Below are 18,405 nucleotides of genomic sequence, written 5' to 3'. Positions count from 1 at the left end.
TAAGAATATTTCCTCTTTAAGACCTGTAAATATACCCACAATGATGTGATAAGAAAATAGAGTCTCACATAATTGAGTATGTGATAAATTAATTAAAAGCTGACACTCATAATTCTACATAATTGTGGTAAAATTGTGGGGGGCTTTATTAGGGGTTTCAAACATTTCCCTTATTTTTTTAATTGATCAATAACAAAAGTTTATAAATTTATATAACATTTTTCGATTAAGAAATCTGATTATATATAATATTTTTTTTAAGTAATATTAGAGATTCACATACTTATACTTAAAAATTTACCCACAATAATGTGGTATGAGAGTTGGGCCCACCATCATTAAATGTGTAACAAAACATATCATGTTACATTATTATAGATGGAAATATGGGTATTTTTTAAGGGTCTCAAATATTTTGTAGTATTTTAAATTTAAAAGGAATCATTACATATCCTTGGATAATGCAATGAAAATTTTTCATCATAATTTTAAAATGGACAGGATCACAATTGATTTGGAAATATACCTATTTATTAAAATGTGAGTTAATATTACACATGCCATTTTACTCGTTAAACGGTTTTAGCTTTTTTATTTCCAAAAGTTTAAAATTCTAAAACTTTGGTAATATAGGCCATGGTTTCAATCTCTAAAATTGTTTTCAATTCTTTTTTAAGAAAACTAGAAACTAATTTGATAAAAGTAAATATCAAAAACATATTTTAAATTTTTTACAAATTGTTTTTCCCTCTAAAGAGATAAAACTATATAAAAATTATAAGTGGTTTTGATTTTTTCATTTTTTTTCATGAAACTAATTTTTAATTTTTTTAACAAATAATCTGAACCAAGTTTCTAAAACGAAACCAAACACTCTGTTTGGTTATCTAGTTTCCAAAATCAAATTTTGAGATTTCAATTTGTATTCCTTTATTTTTAGTGAATTTTTTTTAATATTTTGGTTAAGTTTTTTATTTTTATTTTTTAGATGCATTTAATCTAGTTGTACTAAAAAAGTAAAACATTTAAGAATGTTTTTTAAAAAAAATCAATAAATACTAAAAAATACAAAAAAAAATAATATAAAGATTCAGTACATTTTTTTTTTGTTGAGAAAATAATGGTCCTTTTAAAAAATATTTACAAATTCATGAAAAAATTTGTAACTTTAATTATAAAATGGAAGTTTTTTTTTTTTTTTTTTCAGCTCCCTCGTTCTAAGTTTGTGGAAGAATAAGGGCAATGAACTTTCAACATTAGTCTTCCAAATATGCGCTGGACGAAAATATCCCCAACAATAACGTTTTTCACTTTTTAGGTGATTTGAAAACATTAAAATTTAATAACTTTTGATTTATACTTCTATTTTTTTTTTTTTTACAAAATTTACATTTTTATAATCATTTCATCAAGATCTGTTAAATAAGATCTATGAACAATGTAAAATCTTTATAAAAAAAAAAAATCGTGAACTTTTACTGGGAAAATTCTTACTGACTTTTGTATACTAAAAATTTCACTATCTATTCACCCAAAAAGAAAATTTCACTATTCAAACTCAGTTAAATTTTTATTAAAAAATTAAAATCGTAAATTTGAGAATTAATTACAAAAATTAAGTCCCTAATTACAAATTTATATACAAAAATTCAAATTCAATGTTCTAAAATAATTAATTTTAAGTCTATTTTCACTTAATGTCTTAATGAAATTTCTCTAAGACGGTGAACTTTTATTGTGTGATTGTTGGCTTACTTTTCCTACGAAGAAAAATATCGTAAATGCGAGCGTGCCAGCAAGGATTGAAAAATCCTTATAGATTAAATTCAAGCAAATTATCAAGCGATTGCGGTGACGATGTTTTTTCCTCAACGAAGAGGACTTTAAAATTGCCAAGTGTAAAGAAAAAAAAAATTTAAAAGAAGAAAGAGGGAGACGGAGAAAGATGATTGAGTGAACAATCAAACTAACCATTAATTTATCTCTACTCCTATACTTCGAAAAGGAAGTGCATAAAATAAAGTGCAGAAAATTGACATCTACTACTATACTTCGAAAATGAAGTGCATAAAATAAAGTACAGAAAATTAAGTACAGGAAATATAAATGTCAAGAAAAATATAAATCAATTGTCTTTGATTTGAGTTTTGGATCCTTTACAAAGTAGCCATTGATGGCTATTTGTAGAGGAAAAAATACAGCAATAACTACTTAGTAACTATCCATTTACTCTATCTTCATCATTGTCTTGCCATGTGCCCTTCCATTTATCCAATTTGTCCTTCATGTTCTCCATCATCTCCATAACTTCTTTTAACTTCCAAATGAATAAGAGGATGCCACGTGTTCTGAAAATAAAAACAATAATAATACTAATAATAATAATAATAATAATATTTTATGGTGCCAACATTATCCCCCGCGGCCCTTAAAAATGATGTTTATTTGAATTTTTAAAGAGTCGAACCAAGCACACATACTATCATTTTTGTGCCTTAAAATAAATATAAAAAAAAAAAATAATTGGTCATCAATTTGAAAAGATAAGCAATTCTCAACCACAGATTTAAATGCATAGGCTTTTCCTAGCCAAGTTCAACATTTCAAATGGCTAAGTTGTTATTTAGTACATCAAACTCATCAAAACAATGCTTAAAGATGATTGTTTTATTAGCCATTTCCATCAAAATTAAATTTTGATGTGAACCACAAATCCAATAAGGATTTTGAACACCAAGAACCATAGTACAAGATGCTCTTAAAAATTCAAACAACTTGACATTTTGAATAATTTTAAAAAATTCAGATTCATAAACATTAAATTGTTCATCATTCTTAGCCATATTTGGCTTAAGAATATGTTTTTTGGCCAAACAACTTTCGTCATTCATTGACAAATGGGGTTGTTTTTCCATTTTATCCATTAATAGATTATGAAAATCCTCCATGTGAGTTTTATCATTTCTTGGTCTAATGGGTTGTTCCATTTTAGCCATTAATGGCTTATGAAAATCTTTCATAGACATCTTATGTCCATGGAGGATGGGGTTTTCATTCCCCGAGTCTTATATGGAATATTATTTTTAACCATGCTTAGCTCAACAACATGCTTTTTAGCCATATTATTTTTATAAATTGGCTCTTTAAAAATGAATTTTTTGACCCCCGAGCCATTGATGAAATTAATTCTTTCCTTTTGCTATTTTCAACCATGGAAAAATTCTGAAAAAAATTCACCAATTTCGGCCATTAAAGCCTCAGTTAAAGACTTGGTATAGTGAGAGTTAACAACTTATCATTCCATTGGTAAATTTTCATATCAAGTTGATGAATTTCTCCAATTAAATGGTATATATCTTTTTTCTTCCACCAAATAGTATTGTAAGGAATGAAAGTTTATTTCATCAAGAAAATGGATCTCTTCTTGAAGATCCAAAATTTTTTATTTACGCCAATAGATTTCATCTAGGCTATTTGAAATGGATTAATCTAATTCATTTTTTATTTCTTACACATGACGTCCCACTGAGCGTGCCAAAAAATATATGTTGGCTTACTTTTCTAACGAAGGAAAATATCATAAATGTAAGCGTGCCAACAAGGATTGAAAAATCTTTACAGATTAAATTCAAGCCAATTATTAAGCAATTGCGGTGACGGTTCTTTTGCCTCAACGAAGAGGACTTCAAAATTGCCAAGTGTAGAGAAAAGAAAAATTGAAAAAAGAAAGAGGGAGACGAAGAAAGATGATTGAGTGAACGATCAAACTAACCATTAATTTATCTCTACTTCTATGTTTCGAAAATGAAGTACATAAAATAAAGTGCAGAGAACTTACCTCTACTTCTATATTTCGAAAATGAAGTTCATAAAATAAAGTACAGAAAATTAAGTGCAGGAAATATAAATGACAAGAAAAATATCAATCAATTGTCTTTGATTTGAGTTTTGGATCCTTTACAATGTAGCCATTGATGGCTATTTATAGAGGAAAAAATACAACAATAACTACTTAGTAACTACTTATTTCTCTCATCTTCATCATTGTCTTGCCATGTGTCCTTCCACTCATCCACTTTGTCCTTCATGTTCTCTATCATCTTCATAACTTCTTTTAACTTTCAAATGAATAAGAGGATACAACGTGTTCTGAAAGTAAAAATAATACTAATACTAATAATAATAATAAGAAGAATATTTTATGGTGCCAACATTACCCCCGCAATCCTTAAAAATGATATTTACTTAAATTTTTGAATAATCGAACCAAACAATTGTAATAGTGATGGTGGCGGCACTGGTGAATAGAGCCCGTAACAAATTTTTAGATATAAACCATGTCAAAGAGAGGGAGAGAGCGAAATAGCACATCGTAAAAAAGAAAGTGTTATGGAAAAGAAGATTTAGGGTTGCAAGATATTGTAAAATATTTTGTTATTCTTCTGAAGTTTGAAATCTTTATATCAAACAAATTTTTATTCTGCTTAAAACTTTTACACAAATTTGTGAGTAAAGGGCCGCCTTTTAATTTTCCCTATTAAAATTGGTAAAATGTACTATAGATTTTTTTAATTTATTTTAGTTTTTTTATTTAAAAAAAATTGAATAGCAACACTATGTTTGGTTGCTATTCAATTTTTTGGATTCATTTTTTTGAAAATTAAGTTTTTTGTTTTTCATTTTTAGTGAATATTTTTAAGATTTTAAGTAATTTTTTTAGTTTTTAAGATGCACCTTATTTAGATATATCTTAAAACAAAATATTTGTAAAAAAATATTTTAAAAAATTAATAAATACACAAGAATATGAGAATGTATTGAATTTTTATTTTTTTTAATATTTAGTGAATTTTTTAAAGATTTTTTCACAAATATTATATTTTTTAAGTGTATTTATGTTAGATGTATTTAAAAATTAAAAAAATTACTTAAAATATTAACAAAATTCAATGAAAACAAAAAAAATACGAAAAACAAAAAATTTCAATTTTGTTGAAAAGTAAATCATGAAAATTGAAACCAAATATTATTAATTTTTTTTTTCTTAATTCTGAAATGATATTATATGTGTATCTCCAACGGTTTATCAAAATTTTCACTAAATTTGAGTAAAAGATTCATTTGATATCAAGTACTCCAACAAAAATTTTTGAACCTTCATCAAAACACCGTTGACTGAGCGGACGATCGGGCAAATGTTTGGCTGGTCGATCAGTCAATGTAAATTTTTCACAAATTTTTTTCTTGATGTGGTCATCAAGGGTAGACCAGACGAACAACCAGGTGGATATTCGACCGGTCGATTGGCCAATGTAAATTTTTTATAAATTTTTATTTTGAGATAGTCATCCAAGGGATAAAAATCTAATGATAATAAATAGTAATATGATAAAAGATACATTAATCTTTAATTTGATAAAAAAAAGTAAAATCTTAAATTTGATACATATTTAGAAAAAAGGTGAAGTGCATCTTAAAAAAAATAAAAGCACGGGTGGAGGGAATCACTCTTTTCCCATATTTTGCGCCAAGTTTTTCGGGGCATTTCCCTAAATAAGCCAAAATACTAATTCAATTCCCAAACTAAGCCTAGTTTTGAAAGAATTCCCAAAATAGGCTAAAACGTGGTTCACAACCACGCTTTCAACGTGTGGGCACCTGTCTCGCGTGAAAATTGGGAAGTCTTAAAAGCATGGTTACAAAACGCGCTTTTGATTAAGAAAGCGTGGTTACAAAAGACGCTTTTAATTAAATTTTTTTCTTCTGAAATCGCTGTTCTGAACCACGCTTTTATCAAAAAAAAAAATTCTTCTGAAATCGCTGTTCTGAACCACGCTTTTATCCCAAAAAAAATTTCGTCTGAAATCGTTGTTCTGAACCACGCTTTTACAAAAAAAAATTTCTTCTGAAATCGCTGTTCTGAACCACGTTTTTTTTTTTTCATTAAGTGAATTCGTGGTTCACAACTACGCTTTTAAAACTTATATATAATCTCCCTAGCCCCGTGTTTTGCATTCACGTTTGTTACAATTTCACTCTCTCACTCCCTGCTGTCTCTCTCTCGCTCTTACTACTCTCTCGCTCTTACTGCTCTCTCTCTCTCTCTCTGTCTCTGTGCTCGAGCTCCCTCTGCTTCTCAGTACTGTCGGTACCTCTCTGTCGTTGGTATGGCTTTTGTCATCTACTTTAATGCGTTTTTTGTGTTTGTGAAAATGTGAATAAATTAGGATTAGGGTTCATGAATGTGGGTATAATGTTGGTAGAATAGGGTTCATGAATGTGAAAATGTTGTGAAATCAGAAATAATAAATTAGGGTTAGGGTTTATATTTGTGAAATCTGTTTAGAAATCTGTTGAATGTGAAATCTTAAATCTTAAATTAGGGTTAGGGTTAGGATTAGGGATAGGGTTAGGGTTTTTATTTGTGAAATCTGTTTAGAAATCAGTTGATTGTGAATGTTGAATGGTTTATATTTATCTTAAATCTGTTTATAATTGTGAAATCTGTTGAATGTGAAATCAGATTTCTATTGAATGTGAAATCAAATTTCTGTTTAGTGTGACATCTATTGAATGTGAAATCTGTTGAATGTTGAATCTGTTTAGAAAAATTTAAATATTATGTTTGAAATAAAAAATAAAAAACTTTACATGAAAACGGCTTTAGTAAAACGAAAAGAAATTTATGAATTACATTATCACCTTCTAACCCAAAACAAAGATAAAAGAAAAAATATATATATTTAAATAAAAACGGCTTTATTAAAGCCCAAACAAATTACTGAATAACACCTTCTAACCCAAAACAAAGAGAAAATAAAATAAAAAAAAATTTACATCAAAACGGCTTTACTAAAGCTCAAAAAATTTATGAATTACATTATTACCTTCTAACCCAAAACAAACACAAGAAAAAACAAAATAAATTTGCTTTAGTCAAGCCAAAAAAAAAATGTTGAATTACACATTCTAACCCAAAATAAAAGACAAAAGAAAAGAAAAAAAAATTAACATGAGAACGGTTTTAGTAAAACAATTTTAACCCAAAAAATTATTCTGAAATACATTATCACCAAAACAATGACTACAGAAACAAAAACAAAAAAAAACCAAAAAATAAAAATTTCTTCTTCAGGGTTCAGTTAAACTGAAACTAAAAAATTTTTTTGCCAAAAAACGTGGTTCAAAACCGCGCTTTCAGAAGAAAAAAATTTTAAGCTAAAAGCGTGGTTTAGAACAGCGATTTTGGAAGAAAAATTTTGTTGGATAAAAGCATGGTTCACAAAAGCGATTTCAGAAGAAATTTTTTTTTGGATAAAAGCGTTGTTCAGATCAGCGATTTCAGAAGAAAAAAAAATTAATTAAAAGCGCCTTTTGTAACTGCGCTTTTTTAATCAAAAGCGCGTTTTGTAACCACGCTTTTAAGACTTCCCAATTTTCACGCGAGACAGGCGCACACACGTTGAAAGCGTGGTTGTGAACCACGTTTTAACCTATTTTGAGAATTCTTTCAAAACTAGGCTTAGTTTAGAAATTAAATTGGTATTTTGACTTATTTAGGGAAATGCCCTGATTTTGATGGTCAATCCTAGTCCACTCTCTCTCACTTCTGTGGATGACTCTCTCTCTCTCTCTCTCTCATATAGTTTATGTGTATTTATACAGAATGACCCACGAATGAATGAGTAGTGTGGTCATTTCTGCAGTATATTTCTTTTCATTATGTGAGTTTATTCAGGTTCTGCTTATGTGATAATCGAAGAAATTCAAGTCTCTGCATCTTTGTGAGACTCTCTCTCTCCACCTTTATTAACTTTGATCATAACAATTATGCTTGATTCTCACTATGGAACGCTTTTTTAGTTGCTGATTTTACTTCTTTAAGCTTTAACTAATAGTTTGATTGTTTGGAGCCGTTTGGTTTCTCAGAAAATTCATGAGAAAGAAACTTAATTGAACAAAATTTTCCACTGATAGAAAGCTTGTAAGCCACTATAAATACTGTGTAGATGCATTGCTTTGGATTGACATCAATTGTACCTCTTGTTGTGTACTTATTAACTTCTCAACCCAATCTGAAAATCCCTTTATAAATTGCCTACTGTACTGATATGATGAAAAGTTAAATCTATGCAATTTAGATGTGTTTAATTTTGTCCTCTTAATTCTGTTTTTTACTTTCGTTTTCTAAGAGCCCTGGAGTTAACAATCGGACAAATCTCTACTGACCCTTGGGTTGATTTGAACTCGAGACATGTATCTTATCCTTGAGTCTTTATCGCTTGGCTAACCCCTAGATTTGATCCATATGCATTTCTACAATTGGAATATTGCAATCTTTTGATTATCTTTTTGTTTTTGTTTTTGTTTTTTTTTATCTTTGTTGATGAAATTATGTGTATTTCTAAATTGACCTATTTGCAGTTAGTTTTTGGTGAACTAAAGTGAGTAGAAAAATCAAACTGCAATCACCACATTGCCCTTAATTACTTATTGATCAGCCAAATAGACAATTTGGTTGCATATATTTTAACCCATTTTTCTACAGCATATGAGGTTTATCTTCTCTATCTATTGTACAATAATTAATGCCTTTACTGACCACAGCCTTCCAAGGTTTAATCCCTTTCTTGTTTTTGGGAATGCCTTTTGGCATTTTATTCTAAAATTGCTCTCTCTCTCTCACACACACACACACACACACTCACTCTTATTTTCAATTTGATGTACAAAATGCCTTTTCAACAACATTATTCTTACAATTTGTGACATTCCTTGCCATTACATTACCATTTTTTTTTGTATTAATGTTGAGCTTTTCATTATATGCATCTCATGTTACTCATCTGTTTGCTTAGTTGGGGTTTTTTTTTTCTCTTTTTTTTTTTGGGTGGTTTTTTGTCTTTTTAGGTGTTTTGGCTTTTTTAGTTAATGCATACTAAAAAAGTTGCTTTTTTGTGAGTGAAAAAATTGATGTCACATTTGATTTTTTTAGTTATTAATGACAAACAGCTTGGTGACTTTTTGACTTTTTGCTTTTTTAGCCAAATGGTGGCTTTTTTCTTGTGTCCCCAAATGACCCCTTAGTTTCACAAAACAATAGAATGCTTTCATCTTTCATTACATATATTATGATCTCCTAGTTGTTATAAAAACTGATAGGTTTTGTATTGACACTAAATCCTTAGTCTTTACGATTATAAAAGCATTAAGATAATGTCCCTTGTGTATTGAATCCATTTGGTGTTTGGAAAAGTTCACTAGACAATTCTTCACATAGATGATATTAGAAAATAACGCTTCTTGAATGTATTCCATGTATTGCACATGCAGCCCTAACATGTTAATGTATGAAGATTGACCTTTTGAAGAATTTAAATTTTTTTAATTTCAACTGGAATTTACTATTTAACTTGATTTTTTTTCCCCTCAAAAACTTTATAATAGTGAGAACAGTTACATTTTATAACTTTTCTATATGGTTTCTTTTTAAACTCAAATTGATAGACATTAAGTTCACTGGTTTTTAGTTCAAAAAAAAGTTCACTGGTTTTGACCTTTATCATAACTAATAATTGCACTGATTTTAAAGTATTGGAGAAGTCAAAATGATTCATTTGAAGGACCAAATTATGTGGCACTGGTAGATAGGGAAAAACAGAAAATTGCAATTTGCATCTCTGTATTTATGAGTGATGATAAGTATTACCCTTAAGTTATGGCACAAATGAAGTGGGTTGTTAGTTGTGCAAAAGACGCAAGATAGTTTCCCACCATCATCTTGCTTGTGGGAAGGGGTGGGTTTATTATAAGGGTGGCTGTCTGTAGTGGCTCATCACATTTGGATGAATGAAGGGAAAAAAAAGAGAAAAAAGAAAAATCCTTTTGTTATAAACACGATTAACAAAACTCTTGCTTATTTTATAACATGTATAGAAAATAAAGAGACATGAATGGAAAAATAGTTGGATATACACAATCAAATATTCAGTAGCTGCCTATAAGATACTTATAGCAATTAGTGTGTTTGGTTTGAGTTTTCTGAATTAAGTTTTTTGAAAACTGAGTTTTTTTGTTTTTCGTGTTTTTTTGTTTTTAGTGACTATATTTAAAATTTTAAGCATTTTTTTACTTTTTTAGATGTACCTTATTTAGATGTATCTAAAAAGTAAAAAATTTGTCAAAAAATATTTTAAAAAATTAACGAATACGTAAAAATACAAAAAAATACTAAATTTTGGTATTTTTTTTGTATTTTTGGTATTTATTGAATTTTTAAAAGATTTTTTCACAAAAATTATAGTTTTTATGTGTATTTATGTTAAGTGTGTCTAAAAATTAAAAAAAAATTACTTAAAATATTAAAAAAATTCAATAAAAACAAAAAAATACGAAAAATAAAAAAGTAGAATTTTTTGAAAACTGTTTTTAGAAAAACGAAACCAAACAAGTTGAATATTATGCGGACATGAGACACAGATACAACATGAGATGAACATCCCGACGTAGCAGTTTTAAAAAACCAGGACAATGACACAGCCAGAACATGTTAAAATTATTCGTTTTTACATAACAATCAAATTCTTCGTATATGAAATATTGAAAAATAATTAATTTTCTCCGTTTATATATTGGAAAAATGTTGAATAAAAAGGCTTACCATCTTAATTTTTGAAGTCTTGAGTATTCATACACAAATTGGAATTTGTAAGGCTTTGAGTTTCAATAGTAGAAAATCTAATGGAGGGATTAATACATATAAACCCGTACTTTTTGTTTTATACATGTCAAGTCATAATTGACATAGAAATATATAAATGGAACCTGGGTTGATGACATTGGGAAATTATTAGTACATGCAATGATGCAACATAAGAAAAAATGTCACACAGCAACTGTCACATTAATCTATTGCACAAATGCTTAAAGTTTGGTGTCAAATTGTCAATGATTGGGAATATACTGAAAGTTCCAATAACCTATTTGGAAGTCTAAAAATCTAGCTTGGTTCTCATAATCAAGAGCTTTCTATTGTCAAATATATATTTGAGAAATGCTAGAGACCCACACTAAATTCACCCATAGTGATGTGGCAAGGAAGTTGGGCCCTATATCATTGGATGTGTAACAAATCAAAAGTTGACAACTATCATACTCCATCATTGTGGGTCGAATTGTGAAAGCTTTTTGGAGGTCTCAAACAATTTCTTACGTACTTTCAGCCTGCGATTTTGGAAGTCTTTAAAAATTTCTTATGACTTATCATTTTCAAATCATTTAAGTTGTTACAATCAACAGAATTTTATAATTGCTAGCCTGCTGCAATCATATGTAGATGGTCATTCCAGAAACTTTATACTGAATCCTTAATTTATTACAATCTGCTGGTTGAGGTTTCTGAGTCTAACTGTGCCTTCCCTTCTCTTCCCCCAGCACAAAGATAGTAGCAAGGTGCCCTATGTTGCTGTATCCCTCTATCAATTTATGATATAAAAGAAGAATCTTGTGACTACTAGATATGAAAAATCAAGGGCATTTTTGTGTTGTTTTTCTGTGCTGACTGCTGAAGATACATCTTAGTATTTTATGTCTCAAGAGCATCAAGTTATTGTTTCTTGGTAAAATTTGCTTTAGGATGTGTCCTTTTAATTTTTGATGGTATCGTATGACTGGGAAAAAGGGGAATAAAGGAGGACATGAAGAAAAAGATAGTGGGGAAATCAAGTTTCTCTTGTCTATAGTTTTGGGTCATCTTAGTCTATATGCTACAAAGGTTCTTATGGAATCTGCATACTTAATGTTACAATGTATTGGCCTATTCTTTCATTTTATAACCTTTTATCACTCTAATACATTAGTGGTTAGTCTCATAATCTTCCAATTATTTGTTTTTTTCCTTTCCAATTTAATTCTCTCGTTGGTTCTCATGTTGTATGTACTATATAGTGGAAACTCTTTTCTTTTCATTTCAATTTTTTTCCACCTTTTTTGCAATTGCTGATTATAAGTACTGTAATAATGAGACTGCAGTTAAAGGTAAGACAATTCATTTGTCTGGGTTTCCATACCTTGTTTCTGCAGAAACAGTCAAGGAATTCTTAGAACAACACACAGGCAGAGGAACTGTAGTAGCTTTAGAGGTCAAGGTGCCCAAAAGAAAAGGGTCAAGAGCATTTGCCACAGTTCAATTCGCAACTGCCAGCAGTGCTGATTACATTGTCTCCTTGGCTAATCAAAGGTTATATTATGGATCATCTTATTTGAAAGCTTTCCCTAAGGACTTTGATCTCGTTCAAACAAAGGCATATGTGCATGACATGGAAAGTGTGACTCTGTACTTTGGATGTCAGATCTCAAAGGAGAAGTTTTCACTGCTCTGGAAGAGGGAAAATGTCTCTGTGAAATTTGGTTTTGGTCTAAGAAAACTGTATTTCTTTCTGTCCCACTTTTTTGTTGAGTACAAGCTTGATCTATTTTATAAGAACATCTGGCAGATTGAGCTTCGTCGTCCACGTGATAAAACTTCAAAGTTTCTGCTCATTCAGGTATGTTCCACTAAAATGTTTTCCGTTAGCATTCATTATTTGCTTTTCTTTTTCTCTTGCTGCTGAATAAACTGCATTTCTTGTGACAGCCTTTTTATGGATTACATAGAGATTTATGCAGCTGGGTTGTGTGCAGGGACGGATCTAGGATTTGAGTTTTTTTTTTTTTTGGAGGGGGGGGGCGCAAAAACACATGTAACTTTTCATCGAAAAAAATTATTATAAAATTTTAAATTTTGATTTATACCAGCACAAAAAAATGAATAATATTACTCTTAATCGGACGTCCTTTGTTAACATAATTGAGAACAAAAATATAATTAGACATATTTATTGTCTGCATTAACTCAACAAAATATTAACTATTACTATGTCTCTGTCTCGTAAAGTTAACTATTTGAAAATGTTGTAATCATCACTTTTTATAATATATATAAAAACATCTATGATAAACTCGATATCAAAGCCTTAATTAATATCTTTCTCAATAAATATGATCAAGTAATTTACTACAAAATCATCTTCCATCTTATAATGCAGTTTACTTTTGAAAAAAAGTTTATAATTGAAAATGTATGTTTTTATGAGTATAATGACAATCCATTTCAATAAGCGGTATTAAATTATATTATCTTATTTTAAGAATATCATGCTGAAGTAGATGATTTGTTTATTTTCAGACAATATTCTTATTTCTAGAGAATGAACAAACAAGAATGAATATAAAATAAGATGCATAAGTAAATTAAAGTGTGATTTATAAAAGAAGAAAAAAAACGTAAATGACATAAGAATAGTAAACAAGAATAGTAACAAATAGAAACAAATAAAATAATACAAGTAACTTTAAACAATATAGAAATGTAACAAATAATACAGATAACAAATAGAATAGATCAATATTTGATAAAACTCAATTTAGAAACTATTTTTAAAATTTTGTAATGTAAATAATTTGGAGAGTGCGAACTACTAAAATTTTGGGGGTGCGAAGTACTCCCTTTTGAAATTTTCTTACTAATTACTAGCATAATATACATAGTTTTTAAAAAATTTTGGGGGTGCGACCACCCTGCCCGCACCCCCTAAATCTATCATTGGTTGTGTGGCGGTTTGGCTTCTAAATATGTAAAATTATTTTTAATTTTCCTATCGACAAGAAAATTAAGATATACATAACAACTAATCCAAAAAAAAAAAAAAAAAAGCTTCACAAATTAATATGTCTCTGCCATTTTGGAAAGACTAAAGCTTTAAATTTTACAATCTTTTTGAAGTGATTGGCCTTAGATTGCTACATTCTTGATAACATATGTTCGTTAATTCATGGTTTCAAGGGTGTCATAATAGGCATAGCTGATGGGACAAAAATATTTTACAGGCGCTTTATAGTCTTGACAGGCCAATTGATAGTAATCCACCATCTTGGACACTGGGGAAGCATACAAAACAAAATATGATAAAACATTGGAGGTTCTTAGGGATGTTTAGACCGTCTTGAAAGGGAGGACTTTTAAGAATATTAGTGCAAGGTCAACCTTTTGGCTTTCTTGACTTGCCCCTTAGGATGAGACCCAATAGGCCTTGTATGGGTGTTTTGGCATATCTTAGGATCTTTATTAGAAACTGTTATATGTCTAAATCAAACAAGGCTTGTGGAAATTGTCACTTGCAAGAGATTTGGACTTGGTGGCCTTGGACCTCAAGTGCCTAAACTTTCAGAACTCGCATGTCACTTAGGACTATGATTTGAGCAATGGCATTGTGATAAAAATCATCCAAACATTGGAGAAATTTTCTCCATATCTGGTAGGATTAAGTTTTCAATGTCACTCTTATCTGAAGAGGGTTGCAGCCTTGTCTTAGTGACCCACTTTTACTTTGTCAAGAAAACACCTTCAAGGCCTATAGCTATCAATGATAGGGCTTCATGACCTATGTGCTAGTAGCTGTAATGCTATGCTTGCATAGAGGACTTTGGCTTCTTTTTACCTAGGTGGCTGTAAAATTTAAGTATGAATCTCCTTAATTCAGATACATCTTGATTGTTGCACTAAGCCATCTGTAAGAGAAAAACGCCTAACTTTGATAACGGTCCCTATCAACTAAGTATTGTTTCCACTCTCACTCAGTTTATGATTGTGTTCAATGGGAATGTCAAAAGGTTTATACCCCAACATTCATATCTCCTTAAGAAGATCAAGCACCTACTTGTGTTGAGAGATGAAAATACCATGTCTTGATCTAGCAACTTCAATACCCAAGAAGTAACCTTTCCATGTGAGGAGTGTTTGACAAACAAAGTGTGATCAACTTGACCTTGGTGATACTCAAATTTGAGCATAGCCTTGGTAAATTTCTCAAACTAGGCTCTCAGTGGTTTTTTAAAACCATACAAAGACTTATTTAGCCTACAATCATCACTATCATTGGGAAGTGGAAACCCTAGGAGAATATCGATTTAAACCTCCTCTTCCAAGCCACCATGGAGAAAGCATTTTTTACATTAAGCTACTGAAGTGGTCAATCCAAGTTAGCTACCGCGGAATAATGAGTGAAATGAAATTTATCTTTCCTACAAGAGCAAAAGTTTCTTGCTAATTCATTCCGTAGGTCTAGTAAATTTGGAGAGGCCAATCCACTCATATACTTATCTTGTAAATTTGGAGAGTCCTTCCCTTGTCCACAACCACACCCATTTCTAACAGTCTTTAATCCAATGTGAAATTAACTCCTTGTATTTTCAACATGGAGTAAAGAAGAATACACTAGCTTCTTTGCATTGAAAATTTGGGCTGGTTTGATGCTTGCCATTCCTATTAGTGGACAATCACTTCAACTTGTTTTCTTACTTGTATATTACCACTAAAGCTTATTTTTTGTGCAATTTAAATGGTAGTTGGTTGGTGCTCCTCGGATCTATAAGAAAGTTGAAGAATCTATTTACAGCTACTTTAAGGAAACTTCTGATGACCAATGGGTCAGGGAAACTGATTTCACTCCATCAAATTGCATTGGCCAATCTTCTTCTTTATGTTTGGAGCTTCCATGTGATGTTGACCTTTTAAATTTCAGCGAATATTTTGCTTTTTATAAAGAAAATGAAAGCCCATTCATTTTGGAGAGAGGTTTAACTTTTTCTTGCAATTTGGATCTAGTACCCATTGTGGGTCCTCCTCATGGACTTGAAATGCCATATAAAATATTATTTAAGATCTGTATCTTGGTTCAGCAAGGGTGTCTTCCAGGACAAGCACTTGCTATTAACTTCTTTCGGTTGGTTGATCCTGGGAGAATAAACATCGCGTTTGTAGAACATGCCCTAGAGAAACTTTATCATTTAAAGGAATGCTGTTACGAGCCTGTAAGGTGGCTTGATGAGCAATATGGAAAATACCTCACCTTAAAGAGACTTCCTAGAACACCTGCTATTACTTTGGATGATGGACTGGTGTATGTACACAGGGTTCAAATAACCCCATGCAAGGTGTATTTCTCTGGTCCAGAGGTTAATATTTCCAATCGTGTATTACGCCATTATTCTGAAGATATTGATAATTTTCTCCGGGTTTCTTTTGTTGATGAGGAATGGGGTAAGTTGTTTTCAACAGATTTATCCCCACGGGCATCTTCTTCAAATGAGGATAGAAGAACTAGCATTTATAGGAGGATACTGTCGACTCTTAAGGATGGCATTGTTATTGGCAATAAGAAGTTTGATTTTCTTGCTTTTTCTTCAAGTTAATTGCGGGATAATTCTGCATGGATGTTTGCTTCAAGATCTGGGCTTACTGCTGCTGATATAAGAAATTGGATGGGTGATTTTCGTCAGATAAGAAATGTGGCAAAATATGCTGCCAGACTCAGTCAATCTTTTGGTTCCTCCACAGAAACTTTGAGCGTCAGCAGGCATGAAATGGAAATAATTCCTGATGTAGAGGTTGTAACACGTGGAATCAAATATGTTTTCTCTGATGGAATTGGGAAAATATCTGCTGACTTTGGTCGGAGAGTGGCCAAGAAATGTGGCCTTAAAAGTTCAACAACATCTGCCTTTCAGATTCGATATGGTGGGTACAAAGGAGTTGTGGCTGTTGATCCCAATTCATCAATGAAATTGTCTTTAAGAATGAGCATGTCTAAATATGAATCAGACAATACAAAATTAGATGTTTTGGCATGGAGCAAATATCAGCCTTGTTTCTTGAATCGCCAATTGATCACTCTTTTGTCTACCCTTGGGGTTCGGGATCATATCTTTGAAAAGAAGCAAAGAGAAGCAATAGAAGAACTGAATACCATCTTAACAGAACCGTTTTTTTTTTTTTTTGATCGGCAAAAAGAATACTTTATTGATGGAAAATCAAAGATTACATCAATAAAGGGGAGCTTGGAGCTTAAAACAAGCTCCAACCTCCAAGTTGGTGAGAAACCAACGAGCCAACAAAACAAAGGAAAAAGAAACAAGGAAAACCAAAAAGGGAAGTCACTATAACACCAAAACCAGAGCAGACAACACAGCCCACATTTGAAGCACCAATCAGATCAGGTCCTGCAGTTAGTTAGGCACCAAGACAGAACAGATAGCCATGAAGTACAACGGCCCAAATTACCCACAAAAGCTTTAAACCAACACTGCAGCAGGTTAGATCAGAAACAGCAGCATTCCTTCAAACTGATTAAATACAGCAGCAGCAGCAGTTCACCCACCAAGATTGTTAGCCCAACACATCTGCAGTTCACTACTACGGCCCTACAAAACAGATCATCCTCTGCATCAGTTGCACCAAAACAGAATCACTCAGAAACAGCAGTACACAGGTTATAACCTCAGTGCATTAGGCAGAATTTCACATTTTGCAAATTATACACCAGATCATCAACAGAATAGCAAAAGGAAGGACTAAAGGCCCTGAACCACATTGCAACCCGTGTTTTGATAAGATCACACAACTTTCCAAAATCCAACTGTGACTCGTTAAAGATGATTTCATTCCGTAGCTTCCATAACGACCAAAGCACTGCCAGTGGAATTATCTTCCAAATTACCTTCAATCTGTTTTTGCATCTAAACCCAGCCCACCATTGAATAAGACCCACCACTGACCCTGGCTGTACCCATGATACGCCCCACCATCCAATAATATTAGACCAAACTCTCCAACTAAATGAACAACACAGCAGCACATGGGATACAATTTCCCTTTCCTTTCTGCAGAATACACAATTAACATCAGAGTTGGGACTTAGGATTCCAATTCTTTGCAGATATGTAGAAGTCTTGATCCTCCCTTTCCATGCTAGCCAAGCAAAAAATTGCGCTTTCGGAGGTGCTGCATTCTTCCAAATGAGCTCCACCACTTGTGCAGGCATGGTAGTTGTTAACTCACTCCACTTGTAAGCAGACGAAACAGTAAATATTCCAGATCTGTCCGCAGCCCAAGACAACCCATCTACCACCCCGTACCTGAGCTCTGGAGCAGTTTGTAACAACTCCTTCATTTTCCTCAATTCTTCAACTTCCCATTGAAACAGTGCTCTTCTGAAAGACAAGTCCCACCCCCCACTACCAGTACTCGTACTCTTAATCACTGCCACTGATACACCTTTCTGCATAGACACAGAGTATAATCTAGGGAATAGGTTCTTTAAACAGTCACCACCAACCCATTGATCCAGCCAAAAACTTATGAGCCTCCCATCCCCAATGGTGATCTTTGAGTTAGCCTTAAGTACCTCCATCAGCTGTGGACACTTAAGAGCCACCTTCAAAATGTCCCTCCATACCATAGAATATCTGAAATTTACATCTTGAGCTGGCCACCTAGATCCACCATTATGTGGGTACTTGCTGATAATC

The 18,405-nt window shown here is 31.6% G+C and overlaps 1 pseudogene across 1 annotated transcript in view; it reads left to right on the top strand.

Moving 5' to 3' along the window:
• LOC114295375 (RNA-dependent RNA polymerase 1-like) overlaps positions 1-18,405 on the top strand; it is a 35,529-nt pseudogene that overhangs the window by 4,382 nt on the left and 12,742 nt on the right. Inside the window, exons 2-3 of the transcript XR_014344561.1 lie at positions 12,031-12,545; positions 15,445-16,859. The product of XR_014344561.1 is annotated as an RNA-dependent RNA polymerase 1-like (transcript). The remainder of the gene's footprint in view (positions 1-12,030; positions 12,546-15,444; positions 16,860-18,405) is intronic.

Source organism: Camellia sinensis, chromosome 11 (assembly GCF_055761805.1).
Source record: "Camellia sinensis isolate YWXY chromosome 11, ASM5576180v1, whole genome shotgun sequence".
Classification (NCBI taxonomy): domain Eukaryota; kingdom Viridiplantae; phylum Streptophyta; class Magnoliopsida; order Ericales; family Theaceae; genus Camellia; species Camellia sinensis.
This window is presented reverse-complemented; position numbering and strand designations above follow the sequence as displayed.